At 33.5% G+C, this 18,239-nt stretch overlaps 1 protein-coding gene across 2 annotated transcripts in view; it reads right to left on the bottom strand.

The window, feature by feature from the left end:
• Positions 1 to 18,239, bottom strand: part of LOC115885819 (zinc finger protein ush) — a 461,524-nt gene that overhangs the window by 23,619 nt on the left and 419,666 nt on the right. The gene's annotated exons all lie outside the window — the stretch shown is intronic.

The following is an 18,239-nucleotide window of genomic DNA, read 5'->3' as shown; positions in this document are numbered from 1 at the left end:
TTTGATCCTGCAGCTTGTCAAATGCCCTTTCAGAAATCGGTATACACTACATCTACTTGATGTAGATGGTCAAAAGCATCCGCAATGAACTGCGTGATGCACATGAAATTTGAAGTCGTCGATCTACCCCTAGTAAATCCATGCTGCTGAGATGCCAAACTACTCCTACATTCAGAAGCGAGTATGTCAAAAAGAACCATCTCCAAGCATTTGGCAAAATTTGACATTAACGAAATTGGTCTGTAATTTTCAATATTATTCTTATTGCCTTTTTTAAACACTGGTGTAATTTTCGATATTTACCACACGCTTGGAAACTGACATGAATGCAGACATAAGTTGATCAATCTAGTTAAAGGACAAGCAAAAATACAAGCGCAGTCACGCTAATAGTAATTAAAAACATATTTTTGTTGTTGTGAAAGGTGCGAAAGATTTTTAATACTTTCTAGGCGGTCGAAATCAAATTCTTCTAATAATTCTAATCAATTGCTAATAATGTTTATTAGCAATTGATGTTTAAATATGCTATTTTATTATTTAGTATAATATTGCTGAATATATTATTTATATTTTTTTGTGTTATGTTTTTATATGCATTTACAACTTTAATTGAAAATGTTAAGTTTTTTTTTTCAAATTTATTTAAGTTGGTTTCGAGGTTGGTTGTGAAACAGAATATATTAGGTTACTGATTATTTGTTGTTAAATTGCGGAACTACATGGAAATATTTTAGTGTAAATGTAGTAAACCTTATTAACATTCAATGCGTTCAAACATCCGTCTTGTAGATGTCGCCGCTTATACCCATTTTATTAAATAAATCTGGTATGCGGATAAAAAATATCTTCGATTTAAGTAAATTTATTTCTACATTTATTCTTAACTTTTGCAAATAACGGCGGCAGCCTGTGGTTTAAAATTTCACCATACATCTTATTAGTTATTATATTTTGTATGAATTAACTTGGTGCTAGGTAAGATTTATCCATAATATTTAAGATCAGCAAATCATTTATATAATTTTCTAGCCATTATAGCAAAGAGTTACAAAAGAGAGAGAGAGAGAGAGAAATACACGAGGAATTTAAACTATCACCTTTTACTTCATCAAACCGACCCTCAAAATTTCCCCCTGTTACAGTTGATGTTGTTTCATATAATTTTTAAGCTACCTATGTGTTTTCTTTTTCTTTTCGCTTGTGCTCATTATTTGTGTTCATGTTTACTTTCTCATGACTTAATAATTTGATGTTATTTTCATTTGAAACTCATATTTTATCGGTTTTACTTTTGAGAACCATCCCTTGCTTGCTAATTGACGAACTCCACAATCATTGAACGAAAATGTTTTAGTACGGTTCTGGAAACTCTAATTGATACTACCAATTAGGGTTTAGATCTTTTTGGCCATCACAGAACCGGGCCTCGGTAACAATAATTAAAAAAATACTTTTTTGTTACGTGAGAAAGTCCTTTGATACTTTCTAGCGGTCGAAATCAAACTCTTCTAAATAAGTAATGATGCTATTTTTTCTTATTGTTCTTGCTTCTTTTCTCTTTTGAAGTTCCTATATTATTTATTGTTATGTTATGTTTAATAGTTATTTGCATTTTTAATTCAATATTTTAGGGCTTTTGTCTCAAATTCAGTTAAATTGGTTTATGTTGTTTGATGTGAAATTTAAGTTATCTATACTCGTATACTTTTTTCTTTACGTTCATGTTTGTGTTCATGTTAATCTTTTCATGACATTAACTCATAAGCTGATATTCTTTTCATTTGAAACTCAATTTTTTTTCGGTTTTACTTTTGAGAAACATCCCTTGCTTGCTAATTGACGAACTCCACAATCGTTGAACAAAAATGTTTTAGTACGGTACCGGAAACTCTAATTAATACTACCAATTAGGGTTCAGTATAAACAATTTTTTTTTTTGTTACGTGAGGAAGTCCTTTGATACTTTTTAGCGGTTGAAATCAAACTCTTCTAAATAAGTATATGATGCTATTTCTTATTGTTCTGGCTTCTTTTCTCTTTTGAAATTCCTATAATATTTATTATGTTATGTTTTAATAGATATTTGTATTTTTAATTCAATATTTTAGGGTTTTTGTCTCAAATTCAGTTAAGTTCGTTTATGTTGTTTGATGTTAAATTTAAGTTTCCTATACTTTTTTCTTTACTTGTGTTTATGTTTGTGTTCATGTTAATTTTTTCGTGACTGATTACTTAATAATTTGATTTTATTTTAATTAAAAATCTCAATTTTATATCCATTTTACTTTGAAAAACCATCCCTTGCTTTCTGATTGATGAATTGCAGCACCATTGAACAACAATTAGTTTCTCCACCATTCTAGAGATTTGCTGGCCACCCATCGTTCCGTGGCCATTCTTGTGATTGCTTTTGCAACACCGGAGAAGGATCGTTCCTGTCTAATATAGAATTAATAGAATCGCGTGAAAAATAAGTCAAACGTGTAAAATAAGCCACTATTGTCAAAAATACAAATGCGTATAAATATGCCGTGTAAAACGACTCCTGTACCTTTTTTATTTTGTTGTTGTAATTTCAAAGGTTCCAACCCCAACTGTGAAACTTAAAGAATAACAAAAAATTACCTCTAGGTTTATTAATATATATTTGGCCGTTTTTTAGGATAATTAGTCACTGCGAGCAGTGTGTACCCGGCATAAAACGCGGGTAGAGTGGAAGCGCGATAAAAACGATGATGTATAACCTAATTGTGGCGGAAATTATTCCGACTTATCGTGGAAGAGTAATTTGATGCGTTATCGAACGAATTTCTTTGAATAATGATATGGTTTTACTTAAAATAAAAAATAAAAATGGTTAATGGCTCACTGTTAAAAAGAAATCTTGACTAATATGTAACATCATATCATTGTGGTATTTACAAGGTACTGCTATACATTTATGATGTTATCGTATATAATTATAGTGATTATTTTTTTCTGTCATTAATCATCTTTGCGTTATAGATTTTAAATTAAAGTTTTAATGATGTAAGTAATTAAAATCCAGATATAATCTCAGTTATTATATAAGTTGACAATTTGTAAAATAGCAATCAGGAAAATATCTTAAACAAAAATTACTCTATTAGAAAGATCTCAGTTACATATTATCTGAAAATTGGAGAGGAAGTTTAGGTAGTTTTCCTGATATGTATTTTGATGCCTTTGTAACATTTTTTTTGCCTAGACAAAGACGAAATTCTCTGTATCAATTATTTTCCAGATATTATTTCAAATTATCATCCATCTTGTATAACGGGTGCGTCTCAAAAGAGGCTCACCCCTATAATTTTTTTTTTATTTTTTCACATAGAAAATTGAGAGGTGGTTTGTTAGTATATGACATAAATTAGGATTGACGTATTCAATTGTTTTTGGTCACTTTCTGTTTCACCGGAAATGACTACAACTTTTGATGTTTAAATCGCACCCTCAATATTTTGTTAGTTTATTCGATAGAAAATGACACTCTGAATAGAATGACATATCATAATATCTCAACTTTTGACATTTTCGAATATGTTTTTTTTTTGAAATTGCAACATGCGATACATAACGACAATTTGACTCGAAATACCCAGTGTGTGGTATCAAATTATTCGTAAAAAATGCTTTTTTCAAATATGCTAACGAGCCACCCTCGTTCCATTTGAAAAAAAATAAGATATGATTAAAAATACGATTTGGGCATCTTTTAACCGCCCAGGACAAGACACTAAAAACATTAGACTATCAAATATATTTTTCCAAGGCTCCTTGATTAAAAATTAGTGTTGTTACGCAGCCATGGCACTCTAGATTAAAATTTAAAGTACAACTTTGTTTTAAGCGAAAATCTCAAAAGTTGACATATGATATGTCATTCTATCCAGAGTGTCATTTTCTATCAAATAAAGTAAAAATATACTTTGGATGTCATTTAAAAATCAAAAGTTTTAGTCACTTCCGGTAAAACGGGAAGTGACCAAAAACAATTGAATACGTCAATCAATCCTAATTTATGTCATATACTAACATTCCAAATCTCGTTTTTTTATAAAAAAATATTCAGACATTCGTACAGAATCTATAAAATAAATATTAGTCTTATTTTTTTTTATTTTCGTGTTTATAAAGATTCAGTTACTATATTTTTAACATTTAATCCTAATTACTTAAAAATTTGAACGTATTTTTTTGATACTTGTTTTTTGTTGTTATAAAAATAAAAAATACAATAAAATATTAATAAACCTTTATAGATTTGACTTACCTTTTTCCTAATTCACATATATTCAAACTAGATTGATTACAAATTGAATTATGGAATAAAAATTAAACGATATCGAATAAATATTGAGAGACTGCAACAGCCGATAAAGACACAAACCTTTCCCATTTTCAAATATCATGTTTTTATCATCACTTGCACAAAAAATTTGGCTTTCTATGCGACCCTGCTTTTAATTAAAAATGTTCTAAGAACATGTTTTTGTAAGTTTATCTACTTAGATGGGTTGGTCTAAACATCTATTAGTTCGCAGTAGGTGAATTATTGGATATTAAACTCTTTTAATATTTACTAGCCAAGAGTGAGATGAAGTGAAGTGAGAGTCTGTCAATCTTATGATACGGATGATTGATTGATCGAATGATCTGGAATGAATGAGACTAATCGATTAGATAGTTGTTGTCATTTGTTCTTTACATTTTTGTTTACACTTCATTTTAACTATTTTCTATATTATATGTTTTTAGTTTTGAATAAGCGACTATTTACCACTATTTTCCGTTGAATTCCATTGTGAATTTCATTATTTATTAAGCAATATATTGTGTTATGTAAAACTTTAAGGCAAATGTTTCATTAAAGTGCTGTAATATGGATTACAATTTTACAGCATAATTACTAACGCCTGTGTTGAATCCATATACTCTGTTTTTTTACTCAGTTAAGATTTTGACAGACGATGACAGAAAAAAGGCAGACGACGTCCATCCATTTATTTCACCAAACCAATCCATTTATTTCACCAAAAAAAGTTTGTAATATTTTTAAAGTTAACTCTGAATGCATATACCTATAAATCAGTCCTGTGTCGTTTCTTACTGTTTTTATCCAGTTTTATTGGTTTATTTAAAAAATGCCAGATCATATTTCAATATTATTGGGGTGATGGAACTATGAACGATGTACGGACGCAGATACGTGTGAACTCCACTTAAGATTTTTGAGGCTTTTCCAACTCTTGCCAAATTATAGGTTATAATTTGTGTCAAATTATGTCAAATACTTATTTGCGAATTGCTTTTGCATTTTGGTTCGTGTTATTAGTTGTGTATTTTGTGTTTTTTGAAGTTAAGTGGAGAAAAAATCGAGGAAAAATTAACTGTAAACCCAGAGCACAGTTTATAGTTAATATTCGGTATCCAGAGAGCCACCAATAAAGTTTATATACCATTTCGTATATGGTACTAAAAACTGGAGTAGCTGTAAAATAACATCACACGATAGGTAAATAATAGATTTTAGTACTGCAGAGAGATAATGTCAAAAGTTACTGGTGCGGTAGAGGATTTCCATTTTTTAAGGTACCTATAACATTCAGTAAGTGTTATAATTAATAACATATTTGTACATCAGTTATATTGATAAATATAATAATAATTGCAAGAAGTTTCTTGAAGATTGAAACTAAGAAATCGCTTTTTTTAGTATGTGGTGTTTTGTTTAAAATACACTTTTGTTAGTTTTGAATGAACACAGACCGTAATTTAAAAAAAAATGATTCGATTAGATTTTTTCAATTTTATACAGTTTTTTTACAATATTTTGAAGCAATCACTTGTCACTCAAATTTTATAATTTCATGCTATGGCTTTCAATAATTGTACCAACATAATTTTTTGTAAAATAAAATCATCTACTTTGAAATTAAAATGACAGACACATCTATAACTGTCAAGGATTTTGTCGTTGGACAGACTATAGCCTATTATTGAGAGGATTAATTTTCTCTCCCCCTCTTAGTAAGAAAAATATCACATTTTAGGACAATGGTGGAGATTGGCGGCACAACCAGCAGGAAGCCTTGAATTTCCTATTAGAGGAAAATACATTTCCCCTCAGTATTTTTCTCCGACAGGCAACTCTATAGACGGAAGAAAGTGATATTTCGTTCGTGTCCAAGCAATGACCGCGTTTTTTTCCTCGGTCGACTTTTTGCAATAAAATCACGAAACGCTTTTATTGGGCCCCATAAAGGCAAACATCTGCGCGTGAACATTCCCATTCGAACAAGTTAATTATATTCATCGCGGGTCGGGTATATCGCTGCCACGGCACTATCTGCCTTACACATCTCCTCGGAAACGCAATACCCGCGCGTACATATTCTCTTTCGCGCGCTTTTGTTCTTTTGTTTTCGAATCGATCCCGGCGACCGATTGTCCACAGCCACCAAAACATGTTCCAGATGTTTGTTAACGTTGCGCATTCCGGCCCTGATACAGGGTGATAAGGGGGCCGCTACGGGCCTGGAATCATAAGTGAACGGATTGGTGGATTCTCAGGAAAGGTGTAGTAAGTTCTACTAGGCATGAGTAGAGGAGGGCAAAGATTGAATGAGTCGTTCATTTGAACCAGCATCAAAAAAGAATCGTGAGATTCGATACACTGTTTAGAATACGGCTCGTTCAATTGAATCGTAGCCAGCACGGATCAATAACATTTAAACGATGAGGCGTAAAATAGAATCGTGAAAAACGAATCGGATTACAATGCGATAGTTCGATCAAAGAGTCTTGAGATCAAGATCTTGAGAATTGATTCATTGGTTACAATACGGTTCGTTCAATTGAATCGTGGCCAGCACGGATCCATAAGACTTGAACGATCAGCCGTAAAAAAGAATCGGGAGAATTGAATCGGATCACAATGCGATCGTTCGTTTCTACAGCGCAGGGCGGCGGTGATATAGGCATAGAGTCAGGCACCAATATTTAGACTTGAACAAAAGCCCTAAACAAACATCATTGGTATGAAATTCAAACGATAAGAAAGTTATTTACAAGAAAAAAACTTATTTATACTGTGCTTAGTACGGGAGTATCTGTAAGATATTTAATTTTCACGTTAATATTTTTGTTAAAATAATATTATCTAATAATAAATAATATTTTCTTGCCTTCAGCTGTGTATTTTTTCTAATTTCGAAAAATCGAAAGTAGAGAACAAAAAAAGTAAAAGGAAAATTGTTTTGCTTGTCGTAAAGGGGGGAACCAGGCTCCACCCCCACAACCGGTTTCTGGGCCTACCCTTCAGGTGGGCTGTCCAGGGGCTGGTTCTCACCAATACGGCAAGCAAAAATTTTCCAATATCAATAGACGATGTCGTAAAGTGTCGGTGAGATATTAACACATCTCCCGTCAAAAAATGGTAAAGAGCGTTTTTTCGGCCCGCTCAAATATTATGAAATGAGCAAAATTCTTACAGCTTTAGTGTATATTAATAAATAATATTTTCTTGCCTTTAGCTGTGTATTTTTTCTAATTTCGAAAAGTCGAAAGTAGAGAAAAAAAAGTAAAAAGAAAATTGTTTTGCTTGTCTTAAAGGGGGGAACCAAGCTCTACTCCTACAACCGGTTTCTGGGCCTACCCTTCATCAGGTGGGCTGTCCAGGGGCTGGTTCTCACCAATAATCACCGAAATATTATTTATTAATATACACTGTTAGAAAATATAAGCTGTAAGAATTTTGTTCATTTCATAATATTTGAGCGGGCCGAAAAACGCTCTTTACCACCTTTTGACGGGAGATGCGCTAATATCTCACCGACACTTTACGACATCGTCTATTGATATTGGAAAAGTTTTGCTTGCCGTATTGGTGAGAACCAGTCACTGGACAGCCGACCTGATAAAGGGTGGGCCCAGAAACCGGTTGTGGGAGTAGAGCTTAGTTCCCCCCTTTACGACAAGCAAAACAATTTTCTTTTTACTTTTTTTTTCTCTACTTTCGATTTTTCGAAATTAGAAAAAATACACAGCTAAAGGCAAGAAAATATTATTTATTAATATACACTAAAGCTGTAAGAATTTTGTTTATTTCTCAATAATATTAACTAGTTAATTATAAATATTGTTGGTCTCTGCTCAATAGGATAAAAAAACGGCGTCAGCGATGGTTATAAAATTAAGATCGCAGTCATTTTATATGTAAAATGATATGAGGAATGTCATCGATGTTCATTTCCAAGGCAACTGAAGGCCATTTTTTTCGATCGTGCGGTATTATATACTATTTATTATGATTATTAAATCGGAATTAAAATATGCCTCTAAAAGAATTAAATTAGTCTTTAATAAATAGTATATATGAATTGGATTGATAATTTAATATTATTGGTAAAATTATCCATCCAATTACGCCAGTGTCAGAAAGTGTCAGTGTCAGAAAGTCTGTCACAAATGAAAGAACTGTATATTTCTTTTTCTGGTCCCTTAAGTAATTGTCCGGCCAAATTATCTCAGGTAGTGCCAGTTACGATTCTTGAATTTATGGAACGTAAATTGTGCATAGTTCGTTCAAATGAACGAATCGTAGGAGTCGATTCGATATGAGAAATTGAATCACAGAAAGTGATTTGATTCACTAAAAAGAATCGTAATGCCCATCACTAGGCATGAGCGATACTGTGATTTTTAAATCATACTGTTAACTGGTATCCAGAGCTGCAATAAGCTTGTTTCAAAAAGACTTAAGTATCGAATTTCGCATATTACAAAACCCCTACGCATCAATTTTCATCCAAGTTAGGACGTTAATTCAGAAATACTTGTAACGAAATTTGTACACACTGTAGGTATCTCCAAAACGAAGCATTTTAGGACATGGCTTATACGAAGTTTATCACTTAATTTTATCTCCAGAATATATTGCCGTAGTTTCCCGATTACAATTCGGAACACCCTGTATATTGAACGTTTTTTTTTCGCAAAATTAATTCGAACCATCCATTCCTTCTGCCCCGTAATTTATTGACCCCATCTCCAGCGACATTAACTTAATCACTCAGCATTTTTATGTTAACGCCAACAACTTTTTTACTTTCGATATGATAGTCTGTCTTTTATCATAAAAAAACTTTTAAAGTAAAGTGGCGTCGTGCTCTATCTGAAACTTATCTGTTCGTTATTTAAATGCACTTTGGTGTATCTGCGCTGACCGTCGACTGTTTTATCTCCCCGGGAAAAAACAGAGATACTTTTGCGGTCAAGCCAGATAAATGTACATTAGCTAGATGGCGCCGTGTTTGTTATCGGGAAAGAGTCGAAGATTTTTTGGGTTACGTACGGCACGTACCTACGTATTGGCTTTAATTGCTTCAAGATAAATTGTCGTTATGACGAAAACAGCCAGAAGTAAATTGCGTTAACATAGGTGGGATACTATTGACATTTTAGTTTTTATTTGTAAAAAAAGTATTTGCAATATCAAAATTAATCGAAAATACTTTATTTTTTACATACTTTTGAGGATTAGCGTTTTTGAGGTTAACTTGCCGTTAAACAGCTATATAGATCATACCAAATAAACTTTTAATCACGTGATCAAGCTTGACCGGTACAGCCATGGCGCAGCGCTGCCCACTTTTACATATTTTCTTTTAATCAAAATATTTTAGGAAACAAACATAAATTAATTACTACTACTTCTACTGTCATTACTCGCTGACGAGTATTTGACACGCATCAGAAGATGGTTACGCAAGGCGCTTTCTTTCATGAGCTTTTCTGTGACTAAAAAGCCCGATACGTAATGTTATCTCTCTTCCTTACTTCGGGCATTCAAAATTCTCGTTGCTTTCTTGCCTCTTTACTTTTTGGTTGTCGCTGTTAACTGAGTTTACAATTCTTCCCCATTGCGGTCTATTGTACGCTGCTTCTTCCCACTCATTCTGCAGGTTTATTCCTTTTAAGTTTTCGTGGAAAATATCCTTGTACCTTTTGAGTTATTTTTAAGCTGTTTTATGGAGATCTTTATTTCCTGTTCTGTTATTGGGATATCTAACATACATCAAGGCTGTTATACTGGGGTATTTTGTTTAGTTCTCCCATATTGGGGTTGTTTCTTGGTTAAGTATATGGCTGGAATGCTCTTTCCAGCGGTTACTGATTTGCTTTTCCTCTTTTAAAAGTTCACCATTTTGTGCCTTGATTGGGCAGCTTACCTTCTTGTTTGGACCGTATACTTCTTTTACAGCCTCAAAGAAATTAAATAATAATAAATTAATTATAAATATATAAACAGTTATTATTTACATCAATAAAACTCACCTCTAAGGGACATAAAGGGCCGCTTTCCCGTTCAAAATATTCTAATAAGGTTGCGATGAGTTTTTTAGAACAGCTATTAAGCTATCCTGTACACTTCGCACTTAAAGAGGTTCTAGGTAGTAAAAAGAAAAATGTTCGACTGCAACGTTTGCTATTAGTAAAAATGTTTAAGCTTAAAGTATCACAGCACAATTTATTTAAACCAAAAACTCGTAATACATAACTATAGTGTCAAAATGAATGACAATATCAGGAAAGAAATAAATAAATGTGGCAACTTGATATTTTTTACAGCAAAGCTACCCCAGCGGGAAATTTAAATTCCAGTTAGTCAGCCCGGCGTCGAATATTCCATGGTTGGCAACAATGAATTTAAAAATCGCGCCCTCAATTACGTAACTAAAAGTTTAATTGGTATCGCTTATATAAAATAACAATAAAATGTGTAGAACCAAAAAGAGTACTAAAAATATTTAAAAATTAGTAGTACAGGTAGTACACATAAAGAATATAGATCAATATTGCAAGCCGAGTAGAGGTTCAAAAACTCTGTGTGTGACACACAAAAAGCTTTCCACCTATTATAACAACTTGATTTGAACTTGAGTTAGTGCCATCCATACAAAAAAAATCAATTTCCAAGTGTGAGTTTTTTTAAATAAGATGAACATATAATGATTTTCGGTCACCCCATATAACAAAATAAATTTGTAGGTTTCTAGAGAACTCTACAATATCTATATTGGAGATTTTTTGAACATCACTGTTTCACGAGATCTAAAATATTTTTTTATTGATTTATTTAAACACAATTTTCACCAATTTTAGGTATAGGAAGTACCGTAAGATCGAATAAAAACGGCATCAGCGATGGCTATGAAATGACGATCGATGACATGCCCATATAATTTTACATATAAAATGACAGCGATCTTCATTTCATAGCCATCGCTGACGCCGTTTTTATTCGATCATACGGTACTTAGTAAAACCAAACCTTGTTCGATTATGATACAAAACAAAGGGTGTTCTATTTAAAATAGTGGAGAAATCGTGGGTTAGTAATGAGTACGACACAAACCGAACATCGGTGTATATCGGGTCAAAAAATACCCGTTAAGTTTCTGTTCGATTCGTTTGTATGTGTCTTAGTGTTGGCGGTTGGAATCGCCATGAATGTTTGTAAGCATAATATGGATTAATATATGTTTTGGTGAAACGTCGCAAAAACATTGTTTCCTTTCAAGCCTTCCCAAACACCCACGATTTTTTTTCTGCGTACTAACTACTGGGAACTAACAATAATCATAATAGTGGAGAAAAATACAACATTTAGTTTTGACTTGTATATATCAAACAAGATTGAAAATTATGGTAGACAAAATTTTTAAGAAGACACTATATTATTATACAGTTACTTCCTGTTAAAAAAAGAATTAAAATTCTTCGAAATTAGAATTTTAACAGGGCTTTAAATAAGCGTAAATTTAGTTTAAAACGGTTAATTTCAAAAACCACTCGGTATATATGACATTATGGTATTTTTCGAATGGAAATTTAATGGTAAATCCACTAGGTTAAAAATTATATAGTATTCTATTTAAAAATATACAACTTTGGTTTGAAAATATGTTTGAATCATCCTGTATGTTGACAAAAATATTCTCAAAATGTGCGTTTCCATTGCCCCCATATTATGTGACAAAATTGAAATGAAAATTACAAAGGAAAAACCTAATATAGAGTTTTTTCAGAAGTCTAGAATGTAGAATGTTTAGGAGGGGAGTTAATCATCGCGACCTTACAGATCTAATATTGTGTGTTCCCCTTTCTTGAGTTATAACCAGTTATACCTCATCATACAGTCTCAGGGCTTTAACAAAAGCCAGTATCTGAGTCGGCTCCACAGAGGCCAGCTCTCTATCCTCGACATCAGCCGTACCAAAGTTCATGGCACAAACGGTCGTCGTCTCGGCGCACTCAGTGATAAGGTGTTCTGGTGTTTCCCCATTTTCCCCACAGAATCTGCATTCGCCGTTGTTTCTCAGCTTCAGCCTACTAAGGTGTTTGTTGAGTGTCCTGTTAAAAACCCCGTGACAATCCGAAGATTGTTTTACTTAAATCAAGGAAACCCTTTGATTTTTTTCCGTCGTAAGTTCTGAGGAACTTTTTCGAGTGTCTCAGACCGTTGGAGGACACCCATTCCAAGTTACGGATGGAATCTTCCAGATTCTTCAGTTCCGCTTTCAGTTGGTTCCCGCTTGGAAAACTGAACGGTTCTGGTCCAGTTAGTGGAGTGTTCGCTCCTTTTCTAGCTAGATCAATTGCTTTTTCATTGCCTTCTAGCCCTTGGTAAGCAAGCTCCCAAAGTAGGAGGACTTTATTTTCTTTGCTTAATTTGTTGAGCTTCTCTAGTCATTCTTTGACCAACTTCGAATTGATGGTTACTGAGTTGATCGCGTTTAGTGGTGCTTGACTATCAGATAATTCGGAAGTCTAAATCACCCCATATTTACATATTACATATTTTATTCTGTAAACTTCGCCTGTACCAAAAATTTAAGATTTTTCAAAAATGGTGTTAATCGAATTATGCAGTGAAACAGCTCATCATATAACCCACATATCACACAACAACTAAACAAATGATATCATGACAGCTCTACGTTTTTTTAATTACACCGTAGTTTATAACGAGCATAACTATTATTTTTCTCAGTTAATAAACAGAGAAGTATTTGTTGTAACACGAATCTGAAAAAGTCTCGACGGACGACTGTAGTCGCGTCCGCCTTTATAAGCCCCATAAATCTGTTGCGTTGAAGAACACGCCGGGATCGCTCATTCCCATCTAAAAATCGACTGCTTTTGCATCTCTGGTGTATAATGTTTCGCGAGATTTGAATCTCGACCAGATTTATAATGGCCGGTCGGTCTAGGGCCGACCGTGTCTACGTATGTGCGTTCCTGTGACGTATTGCTACGTTCGAAATTGTCTCTGCAACTCGATTCAGTGTTATGAGACGAGAATGTATTTTGTTATTGAATTTGTTACTGAATCGTGAGATTCGATTCATTGCTTGCAATACGGTTCTTTCAACTGAATCGTGGCCAGCACGGATCCATAACATTTGAACGATGATCCGTAAAAAAGAGTCGTGAGAATTGAATCGGATGACAATGCTATCGTTGGTTCATAGAGTCGTGAGAATTGATTCATTGCTTACAATACGGTTCGTTCAATTGACTCGTGGCCAGCACGGATTCATAACATTTGAACGATGAGCCGTAAAAAAGAGTCGTAAGAATTGAATCGGATCGCAATGCGATCGTTCGTTCAAAGAGTCGTGAGAATTGATTCATTGCTTACAATACGGTTCGTTCACTTGACTCGTGGCCAGCACGGATCCATAACATTTGAACGATGAGCCGTAAAAAAGAGTCGTAAGAATTGAATCGGTTCGCAATGCGATCGTTGGTTCAAAGAGTCGTGAGAATTGATTCATTGCTTGCAATACGGTTCGTTCAATTGAATCGTGGCCACTACGGATCCATAACATTTGAACGATGAACCGTAAAAAAGAGTCGTAAGAATTGAATCGGATCGCAATGCGATCGTTCGCTCAAAGAGTCGTGAGAATTGATTCATTGCTTACAATACGGTTCATTCAATTGACGCGTGGCCAGCACGGATCCATAACATTTGAACGGTGAGCCGTAAAAAAGAGTCGTAAGACTTGAATCGGATCGCAATGCGATCGTTCGTTTAAAGAGTCGTGAGAATTGATTCATTGCTTACAATACGGTTTGTTCAATTGACTCGTGACCAGCACGGATCCATAACATTTGAACGATGAGCCGTAAAAAAGAGTCGTAAGAATTGAATCGGATCGCAATGCGATCGTTCGTTCAAAGAGTCATGAGAATTGATTCATTGCTTAAATTTATTAGACTCGAACAGAAGCCCTAAACAAATATCATGGCATAAAAACGACAAGAAAGTTATTTAAAAGAAAAAAACTTATTTATACTGTGCTTAGTACGGGAGTATCTGTAAGGTATTTAATTTTCACGTTAATATTTTTGTTAAAATAATATGACCGACTATAAACCATTAAATGTCGGACTAAAAGACGAAATCGTGCTTTTATGCAACTCCAAATAAATATTGTTGGTCTCTGCTCAATATGTTAAAAAAAAACGGCCTCAGCGATGGCTATGAAATGAAGATCGCTGTCATTTTATATGTTAAATTATATGGGGAATGTCATCGATGTTCATTTCCAAGCCAACTGGACGCCATTTTTTTTCGATCATGCGTATTTATCTGCGGTTTTTAGTATATTATATATTATTTATTATGATTACTAAATCGGAATTAAAATATGGCTCTAAAAATATTAAATTGGTATTAAGAATAGTATATATGAATTGGATTAATAATTTAATATTATTGGTAAAATAATCAAACCAATTACGCCAGTGTCATAAAGTGTTGAAAAACAAATGAAAGAACTGTATATTTCTTTTTCTGGTCCCTTAAGTAATTGTCCGACCAAATTATCGCCGGTAGAGCTGGAGTAGTCTTGCCGATTCTTGTTTTTATGAAACGTAAATTATTGTGCATGTGATTCGTTGAAAAAGACAAATGAACGAATCGTAGGAGTCGATTCAATATGAGAAATTGAATCGTGTGATTCGATTCACTAAAAAGAGTCGTAATGCCCATCACTAGAAAGTGCTGCATTTCAATAAATGTCATATTCTAAAAACTGATCGCTTTCTGAAGAATTTTAGCAACAATGAGTTAGAAAATGAAAATTTTAGCAACAGTGAATTAGAAATGGAAGGATTGTAGTAGGTTAGTGGAAGCATTGCTTTTTTGGCAGAAAAATCAAAGAGGCTTCATGTAAAAATATACAGGCAAGTAAATAAATGGTTAGATAATTATTAACTTTTATCTTTATTAAGAAAAACATCATACCTAGTGATTTCTGATGTTAGTCATAAAATAATATTTGCTAGCAATTGAATACTAAAAATTTCTAAATACATAAGTGAAAGACTTGGAGTTTATCAATTACCAACTATAAAAAAAATGTAGAGTACAATAAAAAACAAATCAAACACAACTTGTTTGATATATTGACGACATAGTTATGATATTTTGAAGGTTACCAATATGATTAATATCGATTTCAACGTAATAAAAAATATACCTAGCTTTCTTACGACAGATCATAAGATTAAAACCATGTTTTAAAGTGACATATAATTTGCGTTTTGAAATATCTCTTTAATCTATAGCAGAAAAAAATCAATAAAATATCAGTAAATTGATATGCAGACGTTTGTTATTGTTACTTAAAATATAATTAAACATATACGTATATGTGGTTTGTTTAAAGGTTACATACGCTTAATCCTTTTCAAGGTTTGGTTTGTTTCATTATAATCCTTCGATTTTTTTAATACAATGGATCTTGTTCTTGTATATCCTTTATCTGTGGGATTGAAAATATTCAAACATAAAAGCCATTAATAGAAATTCAATTGAAGATAGCATCTTTATACATAAACTGTGCGTAATTTAATGTTTGTGAAGTTACAAAGCAGAGCGAGTTTAATAATATTGTAAACACGCCTTTTATTTAAACTAACTAAGAACAATTTAAACGCCTAATAATAATAAAAAATATCACCAGTCCACGAGTCCACCAGTAAAACCCATAAAATAATTAACTAGAAAGAAGTGTCAACTCTGTGTTAAATCGTGGAAACACGATACGCCACCGAAAGCCTTCGTTGTCGTCTGGAGAACTAATTTTCCAATTGACAGGTTGACATGATAAGGACATGATGGCTTAATTTTCATTTCCGTTTCCGGTTATTCAATGGCGGGCCCTTCCATAATCATCATATTCGAAGCCGAATCCGGATGATAAACGGCCGCAGAAAATACGCGTATATTCATGATTTTCCAAAGGATCGATGCATTATTAAACTGGTATTTACAAAAGGTCGAGCGGCGAGCTAAGTGCTTCACCATCTTCGACAATATATATGTGTGTATGTGGATCTAAAAACAATCTTCCCGGCGAATCTCCGCAATTGCAAATATATTTGTGCAATCGTCGGCCATTAGCATTTAAGATTGCTATTAGTGCGATAAGCAATTACGGTATTTAAACGTAGACGGCTGGGGGGATTATACGGCCTGTCCACTACACCTACGTTCCCAAATAAAGTTATAAACAAATGAGGACATTTTGTTTGTTTCGAGATACGAGGAAGACCTTTAGAATTATTTATTTAACGATCTGGCTTCGATTGTGTTGGTACTTTCATTGCGACGTTAATAAATAGGTGTTGATACTGAGAAAATCATTTTAATCTATACAGGGTATCCTAAGGTTGTTACAAATAACTATTAAATAATTTAAAGTAATGAACGGATAAAAATTGGTATATTTGACGAATTTTAAAAATATTTATTTGAAAAGTTATTTCTTTTTTAATTTTAGATAAGTGTACCAATTTTCAGGTCTCTAGTAGATTCTCGTGGTAGATGCTAAAATAACTGATGGTACTGCGTTTGTTAGTAAAATATTTACCTAGTGGTCATATCATCATCATCATCATTTTCAACTTATTCAGCCATTTCCAACTATGGTGTAGCCTCCCCACATATTCTCTTTGTAGTTGAGCCCATTGTTGTCTATTGTTGGCTATGCGGGCCCAAGTTATCCCTGCCAATTTTCTAATATCAAGGTCCCATCTCAGGTTCGGTCTTCTTCTAGGTCTCTTAATTCCTCGTGAGTACCATGCTGCAGTTTTTGTGGTCTGTTATCTCTTCTTCTTACCAGGTATCCTGCCCATTGCCATTTGAGTGATTTGACTCTGTGGATGGCATCTATTACTTGGCTCTTTGTCGTATCCACTCTATTCTTTGACGGTCTCTCTTGGTTATTCCCAAAATATATCCTTCCTTTGAGTGTTGTGCGACTTGCAAGTTTCCTTATGATGTCCATTTTAGGTGTCCAGGTTTCGCATGCTTAGGTCATGACTGGTAGTACACATTGGTCGAATGTTTTTTTTTCTTTAGGTATACCGCATTCTAGATTTGAATATGATTGAGTATCTTATATAAGTACTCCATGCTAACTTAATTGTTCTGTTAATTTCTAGTAGTAGAGATCCCGAGCTGTGTATTAATTGTCCCAAATATATATATTCTTCTACTATTTCCAGTGTTGTATTATTTATTAGAATGCCTTTTCTTTCCATTAGTTTGTTGTATATTACTTTAGATTTTGCTAAATTGATTTTGAGACCTATACTTTATTGCTGGTTGTATTTGTTCGTCTACTGGTCATATATTTAATTAAATTTATTGATTCAACTAGCTGGCCCATCTAACTTCGTATCTCCTCACAGTAAAATAAAGTGAGAGTTTATTTTCCAGACCAATTCATCATCAATTTTGAGAGTTGTTGTCATTTGATCTGTATATCTTTGTTTGGAAATTAATACACTAATTCACCACAATACACCAAAACACTTTCCTTTTAAACTGGAAGCGCGTTTCGCTAATCATGTTAGCATCATCAGCAGATGATTATAACTAAATTAATATCTACAAATTGAGCGTTTATATAGGGGCTCAGTTGGCACTGACTAGGCGTGGCAAAACTAGCCAAGCGACAATTCAGAAGCATCACATCAGTCGACAATTTCTCGTTGGTATTAATAATTTAAACGTGGACAAAGTAGCGATGATCCAAGAATTGGTCCACCAACAACGGCAGTCACCCAGGACAACGTCGATGCTTTACGTAAGTTGGTCCAAGAAGATCGACATGTCGCATATCGTGAAA

Source organism: Sitophilus oryzae, unplaced genomic scaffold (assembly GCF_002938485.1).
Source record: "Sitophilus oryzae breed Bouriz unplaced genomic scaffold, Soryzae_2.0 scaffold_111_pilon_pilon, whole genome shotgun sequence".
Classification (NCBI taxonomy): domain Eukaryota; kingdom Metazoa; phylum Arthropoda; class Insecta; order Coleoptera; family Curculionidae; genus Sitophilus; species Sitophilus oryzae.
This window is presented reverse-complemented; position numbering and strand designations above follow the sequence as displayed.